Source organism: Colossoma macropomum, unplaced genomic scaffold (assembly GCF_904425465.1).
Source record: "Colossoma macropomum unplaced genomic scaffold, Colossoma_macropomum, whole genome shotgun sequence".
Taxonomy (NCBI): domain Eukaryota; kingdom Metazoa; phylum Chordata; class Actinopteri; order Characiformes; family Serrasalmidae; genus Colossoma; species Colossoma macropomum.
Window position 1 is genome coordinate 21,634,685 of NW_023494800.1, and position 10,980 is coordinate 21,645,664.

Genomic DNA, 10,980 nt, shown 5'->3' on the forward strand with positions numbered 1-10,980 from the left:
AATTGTTCAAAGCTGTGTTTGCTAGTCATGTACTGGCTGTTGTTTTTTGAGTTTTGCTCAAAATAAGCTAAAATTGCACTACCAAAATAGTCAGTACCAAAACATTTGTTAAAGTTTCAGTAGTGTTATGATTTTGTTTTGTTAGTGACAAAATGCAATGCTCAATGATTTGTTTTAATAAAACAAACTTCATTAAGGTTTAGTGTCACTCAAGCAAGGTCCAAGTCCGTTAAAAGTCTGAAATGTGTTTTCAACTCTTTATTAATCAGACACTCCACTGAACATGTCAAACTAATCATGAGTTTGTGTGGCCTGCGTATGTGTTTGCTCAGGGTAACACAAAAATCCAACAAATGTTTTCAAGTATTGTTTTACAGTTCTTTACAAACACAGATACAGTACGCAATTCATTAGCACTACAGACACATACTTAATGGAAACATCCAGCAGTACCTTTTCATGTTTTATGTTGCTTACATACATGTACTCAAATTGAGAAAGTATCCATCTAGTGGGGACCTTGTCCATTTAACTTTTTTGTTAAATTAATTACTTAATAAATACATAAATATCAGGCCAGATTAATATATAACTAAATCTATGCATGTAATGAAATAAATCATGTGTAAAAAGGGGGATAGTGACTGTCTACTAGAAAGAAAAACACTTTTTCGACTAGGACTAGGCTCTGCGTCTGGAAAGAACAGGCCCTGAAAGCTTCTATCCACTGTTGCGCAGCTGAATATTGAATGTGCTCTATTCTTTAGACTGACTGATGAATAATACATATGAATGTCATTGCAGTTAGTTACAATGGTATAAACAAGACATATTTTTCTCATCTATCTATATCCCAGTCACACCCGTGTGAGTACTGCCATCATTTCAGCTCCTCTGATGAAGCGCTAAGCTCTGCGGTCTCCTGCAACACAGACACATCATTAGTCCCGAAGCGAATGGAGAGAGGGCAGCAACACACATTCACGAAGCTCAGAATAAACCAGCAAAAAAGAAAAAGCGCACTGATTGGGTTAAAACAGAAGGGGTGTACAGGGTCCAAGAGTAGCATCTGTGGCTGTGTGATTCCTCTCTGAGGTGGTGCAAACCCACACACTGATGTGTGATGACATGTGTTGATGTGTGGCTTACCTCCAGCTTCTCCGTTTCTGGCTTCGCCGGGAGAGACTTCTGTGGTGTGTGAAAGGCCTGAGGCAAGGAGTAAATGATTCATTAGACAAATGGAGTTAGTATTAAGGAGACTTCAAAAGCACACTCTCTCGCCCAGTCTGTCTCCCTCTCTTTCTCTCTCTCTCTCTTTCTCCCTATCTGTCTCTCTCCTTTTACAGGTGGGCAGGGTTGAGTAAGTACCCACTCCAAAGGGTTGTCTACCCACCCAATGAAAAGTTGGGGGAAAACAAAGTCTTTGCTTTTTTCTATAATGGACAACTGAAAGAAACCACCAGCGAAACGATTCTCCCCTTAAAGGCAAAGTGGGATATGAGACGTACTTGCAATGTGTAGGTGCGAGCAGGCGGGGAAGGTTGGAGGGAGGTTAGACAGTTGTTCTGCTGATTGCTGATGGTGAAACAACTCTCCTCTTAGAGGCGCCAACATCCACGCTACATGGAGAGGGAAGCCAATTGTCTGGGGTGGCCAATCGGATTTCAGTGGGAAGAAAACCCCTTTAGAACTGCACATGGTGTTACCGTGTTGTCTATGACTGTAGAAAAGATGCATGAGGCTTCCTATATTGTTGGATGTATTGTGATGTTTTTCCTGTGAGAAAGTGAGCTCCTTCAGAGCACAGTGGAGATCAGTAAGCATTTAGTGTCGACTTTATAAGAGTAAAGAAGAAACACGACTGGTGCGCAAAAATGTACAACCCCATTTCCAAAAGAGTTTGGACACTGTGGAGAATGTAAATAAAAATAGGATGCAATGATATGCAAATCATATAAACCATCTTTTTAAAGGAAATACTACAAAGACAACATATTGAATGTTGAAACTTAGATATTTTATTGTTTTTTGAAAAAAATATTTGCCCATTTTGAATTTGATGCCAACAACATGATCCAAAAAAGTTTTGATGGGTGCATGTTTACCACTGTGTTTTATCACCTCTTCTTTTAACAACACTCTGTAAGTGTTTGGGAACTGAGGATACTAATTACTATAGTTTTGAAAGTGAAATGTTTTCCCGTTCTTGTTTGATATAGGATTTCAGCTGCTCAACAGTTCTGAGGCTCATTTGTCATATTTTTCATTTCCTAACCCTCCAAATGTTTTCAGTGAGTGACAGGTCTGGACTGCAGGCAGGCCAGTTTAGTGCCTGGACTCTTTTAATACAGAGCAATTCTGTTGTAATACATGAAGAATGTGGTTTGGCATTGTCTGAAAAAGACGTCGTCTGGATGGCAGCATACATTGCTTCAAAACATGTATAAATCGTTCAGCATTAATGGTGCCTTCATAGATGTGTGGGTCACCCACGCCATGTGCACTAATGCACCCCTATACCATCACAAATACTGGCTTTTGAAGTGTGCACTGATAGCAAGCTGAGTGGTCTTTAGCCCGGAGGACACAGTGTCCATGATTTCCAAAAAGAATTTTAAATGCTGATTTTTTTGGACCACAGGACACTTTTCCACTTCCCCACGGTCCATTTTATATGAGCTCAGGCCCAGAGAAGGTGGGAGCGTTTCTGGACCATGTTTATGTACAGTTTCTTCTTTTTAGAGCGTTTTAGAGTTTTAACTTGCATTTGTGGATGCAGTGATGAACTCTGTTCACAGACTGTGGTTTTCAGAAGTGTTTCTGAGCCCACACAGTGATTTCCTCTGGAGAATCATATCTGTTTTTAATGCAGTGCCACTTAAGGACCCAAAGATCATGGCCAGCAAATACTGGTTTTTGGCCTTGTCCCTTGCATACAGAGATTTTTCCAGATTCTCTAAATCTTTTAATGATATTCTGTACCGTAGATGATGAAAAGCAAAAGCTCTTTGCTATGTTACGTTTAGAAATGTCATTCTTGAATTGTTGCACTATTTGATGAGGCAGTCTTTCACAGAGTGGTGAACCCCTCCTCATCTTTGCTTCTAAAAGACTCAGCCTCTCTTTGATGCTCATTTTATACCCAATCGTGTTACTGACCTGTTGCCAATTAACCACCAGGTGTTTTTTTTAGCATTACACAACTTTACCAGCCTTTTGTTGCCCCCGTCCCAACTTTTTTGGAACATGTTGTTGGCTTCAAATTCAAAATGGGAAATATTTTTCAAAAAACAATTAAATTTCTCAGTTTCAACATTTGATATGTTGTCTTTGTACTATTTTCAGTAGAATATAGGGTTTAAATGTTTTGCACATCATTGCATTTTGTTTTTATTTACATTTTGCATGGCATCCCAACTTTTTTGGAAATGGGGTTGTAGTTTGTGAGACAAAAATCTACAAATTTTCAGTTTTGTTAGGTCACTTTCTTTTCGTATCAAATAAACACAACAACAGCACCGAGAAATTGCATTATTAAAGGAGGAAAGAAGATTAACCAGAAGAAATAGGTGCTTTTTCCCATCTACTTTAAAGGTCAGTTTCCAGCTGGACTGCTAGTTTGCTAACACTGTGCTTAACTTTTGTTGTGTGTTTAGATTTCCTTCTATCTTTTCTTTCGACAATTAAGAATAAATACGGCTTATGGCTTATTCAAAAACATGTACAGAAATCTCACTAATTCTAAAACATACAAATAGTGCTATTTACATCTGCATCTCTAAATCCTAACAACACCAATCCTGCTCCTTGCTCTCCCTCTCTCTTTCACTCTCTCTATCTCACTCTCACACACACAGATCTCTCACTCTATAAGGGAGATTTGATGTCATGTCACTAGGTGGTGCTGGACAGCCACAGAAATGATTCTTAAAGAGGGAGTGACACATACTGGCCAGACAGTGGATATCTTGACTTAACTCTTATTTAAATAACCACACTTAGTCTCTATCCAAAAACACACAACTACTTGATATTTGACTTTGATTCAATAAAGGTCAATGATATGTCCTGGCAAAAGTTTGGTGAAAAATCAAATTTATACAATTCTCCATATATCCCTAATATATTTGCTCAGGCAAGACATGTTTAGAGTTTTTTTTTGTTTGTTTGTTTTATTTTGCTTATTTAGTTTAGTGCTGAAAGGCTCATGTTGCTAACAAACACTAGAACTCAATAGTCACCCAAATTAACCAAACCATTTCCACAAAAACACATCACTGAAACTTCTCTGACCCCTCTCAGATTTAACTAACTAAGGTCACATAGGCTCTTTACAGTTACAGGGCAGCCATTTCAGACAATGCCAGGGCTGGTATTCACAAAGCATGTAAATTAGAGGACTGTTTATGGATCAGATTCCATTGCCACTTCTACTCCTGAGGCGGTCTGTGAATACAGACCCTATTATTTCAAACAGCTTCCCACAGCATTCATCTACATAGTATGGTTTTGTTTATTTTTCTAGTTTACATTGTCCGAAACCATAATGGCAGGTCTGTGGGACTTTAATTAAGACCTGGATGCAGTTTAAGTGGGTTGAGAGATGTTTTGGTGATGTATGTTTTCAGAAACAATTTGGGCTTTTTGGGTGACTATTACGTTTTAGTGTTTGTCAGAATTTGGACTCAACATGTCTTAATGCAAACATGTCTTGGCTGATTGACTACATCTAAGATAGGTGGAAATATGTGTAAATGTGTTTTTTTACCAAACTATTCCTTTAAAACCTGCATTGGTTACTCTTAGTAATGTATTGGGTATTAGAGTGAAATTAATACAACTACAGTATAGTGTCCAATGGAAATGGGCTCCATTACCTTTTTGGCTTGCTGCACCTCATCTGTGGACTTGGACCTGTTTTTGACCGTCTGCTTTTGTGGGGAAGTGGCCGATACCTGCAGAAGAAACAAAGCAACCTTGCAATACCTCTGACGATGAACACTGTACCAAATCCTTATGGATCTCTGGCTTAGCTGGAGCCCACACACCACTGTGGCTCATCACTTCAGGTACTCAAGCCCACTCCACTCACTTTATTCTCTGCTTGTTCCATGACTGTGGTCTTCTCCCAAGATCAGATCAATCAGGTGAGGCTCTGAGACCTGTGATGTGCCAGCAGGCGGTTCACTGTGAAGGAAAGACCAAAAAAGATACAGAAGCACTGGGGGTTTAACCAGTCATCTCTAAAGTAGAGATGAGCCATGGACTACATGCATCCAGTGCTGGAAGTAATTGGCCCACAGAGATTCCTGTCAGCCTGGTTTAGTGGAAGTTTTCAAAGAGTGACAGTTTACTCTCGTTCACTTGCTCTAGTGCTTGGCCCCACTGCAATGTTTGTCACCCAGTAAACTGATTACGAACCGCTCATGGCACATAGTCCAAAAAGGGTGGGTTAAATATGTATCTGAAATTTTCATGTGACCTATGAGGCTTGGCCAAGAGGAAAATAGTGCGCCCTATTTATCCCCATATTGCAATATACAAGGATCATACAGAGGCCATATGGAGATAAACTGCTTTTGGTGTCCTCCAATCAAGGAACACCAGATTCAAGTAATCCTCATCCCCATACACAAATCCTGCTCATAAAGGCCTTGGTATTTAGTTGGTGAGGTGGATCAGCAGTGTTTTGGCAGAGAATAGTTAAACAGGGCACTGGGTCCCAAAGACTGGTGCTGGTGAAACAACACCCAAAGAAACATTGAGCTTCTAGGTTAGTGGTTCCCAACCCTGGACCTGGAGTTCCCCTAGTCTGCAAGTTTTTAGTATTATGCTCTAGCACACCTGATTTGACTCATCAGCTAATTAACAAGGTCTTTCTGAGTTGACGTGGGAGTGTTACAGCAGGGAAAACATTAAAATGTGCAGGGAGTAAAGTGTTGAGAACCACTTTTCTATTTGAATTAAAATGGAAGGCCTCCGTCAGGGTGAGGAGATCATGCTAGGATAGTCATTTAACCGTTATGTGGATCATAAAAGATGATCTGCATCTGATATTTTAGGCATATTTGAATTAACATACATAACAATGCAACACTCATTGTGAGACATATCCATGTTGTCATCTGTTTGTGTCTCATTACTCTTCAGGTCTATTGCATGTTCAATAAAAACATTATTTACAAATTACAATATAATACAAGGTATATTTCATTCTTTTGTAGACACTGTGTGCATTTATGTGTTTAGACAATACTGTGCAAAAGTCAGAGACCATTCATTTAATTTCAGGTCAAAACAGCTATTAAGTACATGTTCCAGGAGATGTTTCTGAGGAGATTAAATAGGAGATAATCCACTATGAAAGAGGAAAGTCAAATGAAAATTAGTGGTAAAAAACAGGAATTTCCAAAACAGAAAATGATTAAAATATATAGAGAAAATGGATAAAAAGAAGGAAATAGATTAAAAAGAAGAACATTTGCAAATGAAAGAGAGAAGTTGCTGGTGTTCTCAGACCACTCCAAAGGCCAGAATCTCAACATCACTGAATGCATTTGGGATTATTTGGATTGTGTGAAGCAGAAAATGAAACCATGAGTAGAAAAATATTTCTGCAGATTTTCTGTTAAATACATGTTTTCTGTTTTTTCTTGATGCTGTAAAATACAACTTCCACTTAATGGCTGTTTTGACTGGAAATGAAATTAAATGAAGGATGGTCTCTGACTTTTGCACAGCACTGTAAATGGTATGGATACCCCTTTATTAAAATAACCATGCTCATCGGTAGTTTCAGTAGTACTGCACAGAACAACCTGAAAGAAGAGAAGATAAGAACTCATCCAAATAACCAATTAATATGACTTTTAAGAGCTGAGTGCAATTGTTAAATCGCTTCTGATTCAAATGACCTGACAAACTGAAGCAGATCAGCCTGTGAACAGATACCGCTGAGGTGATGAACCTGACCGTACAACAGAGTGCACCTTGCTTGTTGTGAATAAACCACCTCTGACTTTGCAGTGCTTCTTATGACTCAAGCAATTCATACTGCCTGTTGAAAATGTTCGAAGGGCATTCACATCCAAGCCTCTGCCCTGTTCACTGTGACAACACCTAGCGCGAGCATTGCAGGTCTGGGCTGTATGCGGTCTTTCTGTACATGGCACTTAGTGTTCAGCAGTTCCTTCAGAAGTATGAGTCATCAGCATTCACTACTCTCAAGGCTATTTTCTTGATAGCTCAGCAGCAGCTGCATGCTTAAGCACTTTATTGCAGTTCAAGAGCTTTGAATGCATGTGGTGGATATATAAAAACTTCATTAACGTTGCATGAAGCAGTGTTTTAGAATAATACAGTTCCTGTTCCTGTTCCTGTGACCTGAGGCAGTTGCAGTATAGCTTTTTGTGTATTTGCCTTACGTTGACTTTTAGATGAATTTTGAGTGAGTTGACTTCCAACCAATTTTAATTTTGCTTTTGAGCAGGTCTTAAACATGCTTTTCAGATCAATGTGGCTATTTTTAAGTTATAAGAGCTGCACTGAACAGCTTCAAATCAAACAGCTCTGGCATGCATTCAAATAGGTTCATGTATGCTTAATGCAGAGAAAGGCAATAAAAATCAGTCTGGGCAGCACCAGATTTCAATGGCACTTCACAATGAGCAGTCGAATTCCGTGTGCAGAGGTGAGTAATGCACAAAGCAAGAAGTTCATGTGCACGTCACCGTCTAAAAGAGGATGGACAATGACTCATCTACCCATTACCTCCTCGTACAGCACCAAACAAGCTGTGCGACAGAGAGAGAGAGAGTGAGGGAGAGTCTACATTCATTAGCTTTCTCACTGTGTTGGCACAGTAAGTGCCAACAATGCCATTCAGCGGTTATTCCAAACACAAATATGTCAGGTCGCCAACCGAGCCAAAAGCCCAGCCAGCGATGGTGCCAATGACGAGTCTCCGAACAGCCTGCATCACCAGACGGTATCACCATGGCAACAAGCAGGCACCCGGAGTCTGACAGATGAAGGAACACGAGTGTCAGGCGCTGTCCCTCCGGGGCGCATTTAGAAGACACCGACCCCATCTCCAAACTCTTTTTTCCTGCCTGACTGACTAATACATTGGGCGTACTAGAGACTGGAACTTGTGGAAGCATGTTGATTCATCTTTTGGAGAACTTTTAAAAGTCCAGGTAGCTCTGTGGGTTGGGTTGGCTTTGCTAGAAGGTTGCCAGTTCTGTTCTGGCCAAACACTAGACATAACTGACTTACAGGGTCTAGACCACTGTTCCATTCAAAAGCTCATAAGAAGAAGACGAAGGGGTGTTTTACAAAGCTTCTCTCAGCCAAAGAGCTCCTACTGGATAACCCTCAACTTTGAGCTCAAGTAACTAGCTTGCTGTTTATCTCCTGGTCGGAAATAGCAGAAATAATCAGACTTTTTTGCCCAAATTACGTCCAACTCTTAGAAGAGTTATTGGTAGAGTTATTTGAGTGTTTCCCAACCCAGTTCACCAAACAGTCCACATTTTTTATTCTAACCTCATTCCCAACACATCAGATCAAGCCATTTAGAATACTGAATACCTAGTGAAGGCATACTTGAGTTCAAGTGTGGAAATGTGGGCTGAGAAACACTGATCTTGAGAATGAACAAGGCTCTTAAGGCTAAGCTGCTCCAGGGTAGGTGTTCTTTCACCACTACCCCTGACATCTGGAATTTATTTCTGCTTGTAAAAAGAAAAGAATATGGTCTCCTTGTGCTTTCCCTATAACATGAAGCTCAATGTTTCTCTCTCTCATTACACATAATAGGGGTGTTCAGTTCTATCCTGGAGGGCTGGTGCCCAGCACAGTTTGGTGAATACTTTGCACAAACACCTGTGCTAACTGTCAGGTTTAGTGAGTGCATTTGAGCAGGGAAATCACCAAACTGTGCTGGACACTGGCCATGCAGGACTGGAGATGAACACCCCTGGCGTATACTAGTGTGGACAATGTACCTCCAAATTAAACCTCCCTAAATGGTTCTTTGCTTGAAACTGTGATTCTAAGAAATATGTTTTGGTTTAATTGGTATGACATGGAGGTTCTTCAAACACTAAAAGTTTCTTCCTACACAATCATCTCCTTTACAAAAATGACCATCCATTAAAGGTTCTTTAGGGAATCTAAAGTGGTTCTTCTGACAATCGCTCCAAAGAATCCTTTTTGGCTTTATTTAGGTGTTGGTCTGTGAACGTTACTATGCAATCCAGTGTTGGGTGGTGGATAAAGACAGTCAAGCCACAGTGAAACTGGAACAAAAATGAACAGGATTACAGGGATTCAAGGGTGGCAAAAGAAATTTCTTCTAACTCCAAAGCAATTCTAGCTCATGTTATGTTGAGAGCCAGGACCTTCATACTGGCTGACATTTATTATGTTCTAAATCACAGGTTAGTCCATGAACTCCACTAGCTCTAATCAAGGGTCTGGGCAGATCTAGCTGAATAAATACAAAGCCTTCCAGGAGAGCTGTATTTGAAGCTAAACTGCAGAAATGCCTTTTATATTTGATATATCTAAATCCATGGAGGGAATTATACACAGCCAAAGTTATCTGATCTAACAGGCTTTGATTTGACATCCAAACAACCACAAGAGAATACAGCTCTGGATTTAAACTAGAAATTCCAAATTCATTTAATTGAGCTGATCCAAGTATCAGTCTAATACCTCTTCAAGACTGATGGCCATGCTTTTGCAATGTAGCCTACAATCCAGTCCAATTCACTATGAGCAATAAGCATGTCTACTGAAACCTCCAGCACAACCTGTATACTGAGCACTTCCAAAACACAGGAAAGCAACGTGTTTCTAAACAAACTGCACAAAAAAATTGCCCAATATTCATTCAGAAGTGCAATATCCAAAGTAAAGATCAGAGTAGATGTAAATTGCTACCAAGACACCTGGCTCAGAGAGGGTGTACCTAAAAGAGTTGTACCAGCAGTGTGATGCATTTGAATGCATGCAGGAGGTTTTCCTAAATTTCAAAGAAGAAAAAGCACACAATGACAGCAAGCAACCATGTGGAAATCTGCTCATCTATCACTGTCTCATTATAGTTGCATTCAGCACAGCAAGACCATAGCAGCAATTATCACAAGAAAGCAAGCGGAGTTGACGAAAACCACTCAAAGACACTTATGTGTTTCTTACTGGGGAACAATGACACCAAATAGTGAACTTACAACACCAATAAGTTTTGAACTGAACTCTTACCTTGCTGAGGCTGTGCTGTTTAAGTCTAACTTGCAACTAGTGAGAAGTAGAGATGGAGACAGCACAGTGGAATGAGTCTAGCACAGCATTTAGAAGTGAATTGGAACAGTGAGTTTGATCTCTATGGCAAAATGCTAAATGATGAGAGAAAGAAACCTCACCTTACAGATACTCCTTCCTCTCTCTGTAACTCTCTTCTGCTAATCTCCCTTTCCTCTTTCCCTCTCTCTCTTTCTCCCTTCCTGCCCCCACCTTCCTCTCACACTCCCTCGCTCCCTCCCTCCGTCAGCTGGAGAACTGCAGGATCGTCTGAAGCTGTGAGGGTTGATTCTTACTCTGAATTTGATTAAGCCTTACCTCCTCTTCACTGTCTGTTCAGGGTGACATGAATATGTAGAGCAAAGAGACTCTCCTGAAAATGACTTTTTTCCTAGGGACAAAAAAGTGCTCTGCTTTGTGACTACTGAGAGAGAGAGAGAGATAGATAGAGAGAGAGAGAGAGATAGAGAGAGAGAGAGAGAGAGAGAGAGAGAGAGATAGAGAGAGAGAGAGAGAGAGAGATAGATAGAGAGAGAGAGAGAGAGAGAGAGAGAGAGAGAGAGAGAGAGAGAGAGTCTGCATTCCTGTGTCCGTGTTCTTGTGTGTGTGTGTGTGTGTGTGTGTGTGTGTGTGTGTGTGTCTGAGTGTGTTTTTATGCATTATCAGACA

General features: G+C 40.3%; 1 long non-coding RNA gene across 1 annotated transcript; it reads right to left on the reverse strand.

The window, feature by feature from the left end:
- Positions 1 to 229: 229 nt before the first annotated feature.
- On the reverse strand, positions 230 to 10,493 carry LOC118820203. The gene is made up of 6 exons (XR_005008237.1): positions 10,434 to 10,493; positions 10,273 to 10,308; positions 5,093 to 5,187; positions 4,878 to 4,955; positions 1,150 to 1,206; positions 230 to 922 (listed from the first exon to the last, which is right to left on the reverse strand). It is a non-coding gene; the product is annotated as an uncharacterized LOC118820203 (long non-coding RNA).
- Between the last annotated feature and the right edge of the window lie 487 nt (positions 10,494 to 10,980).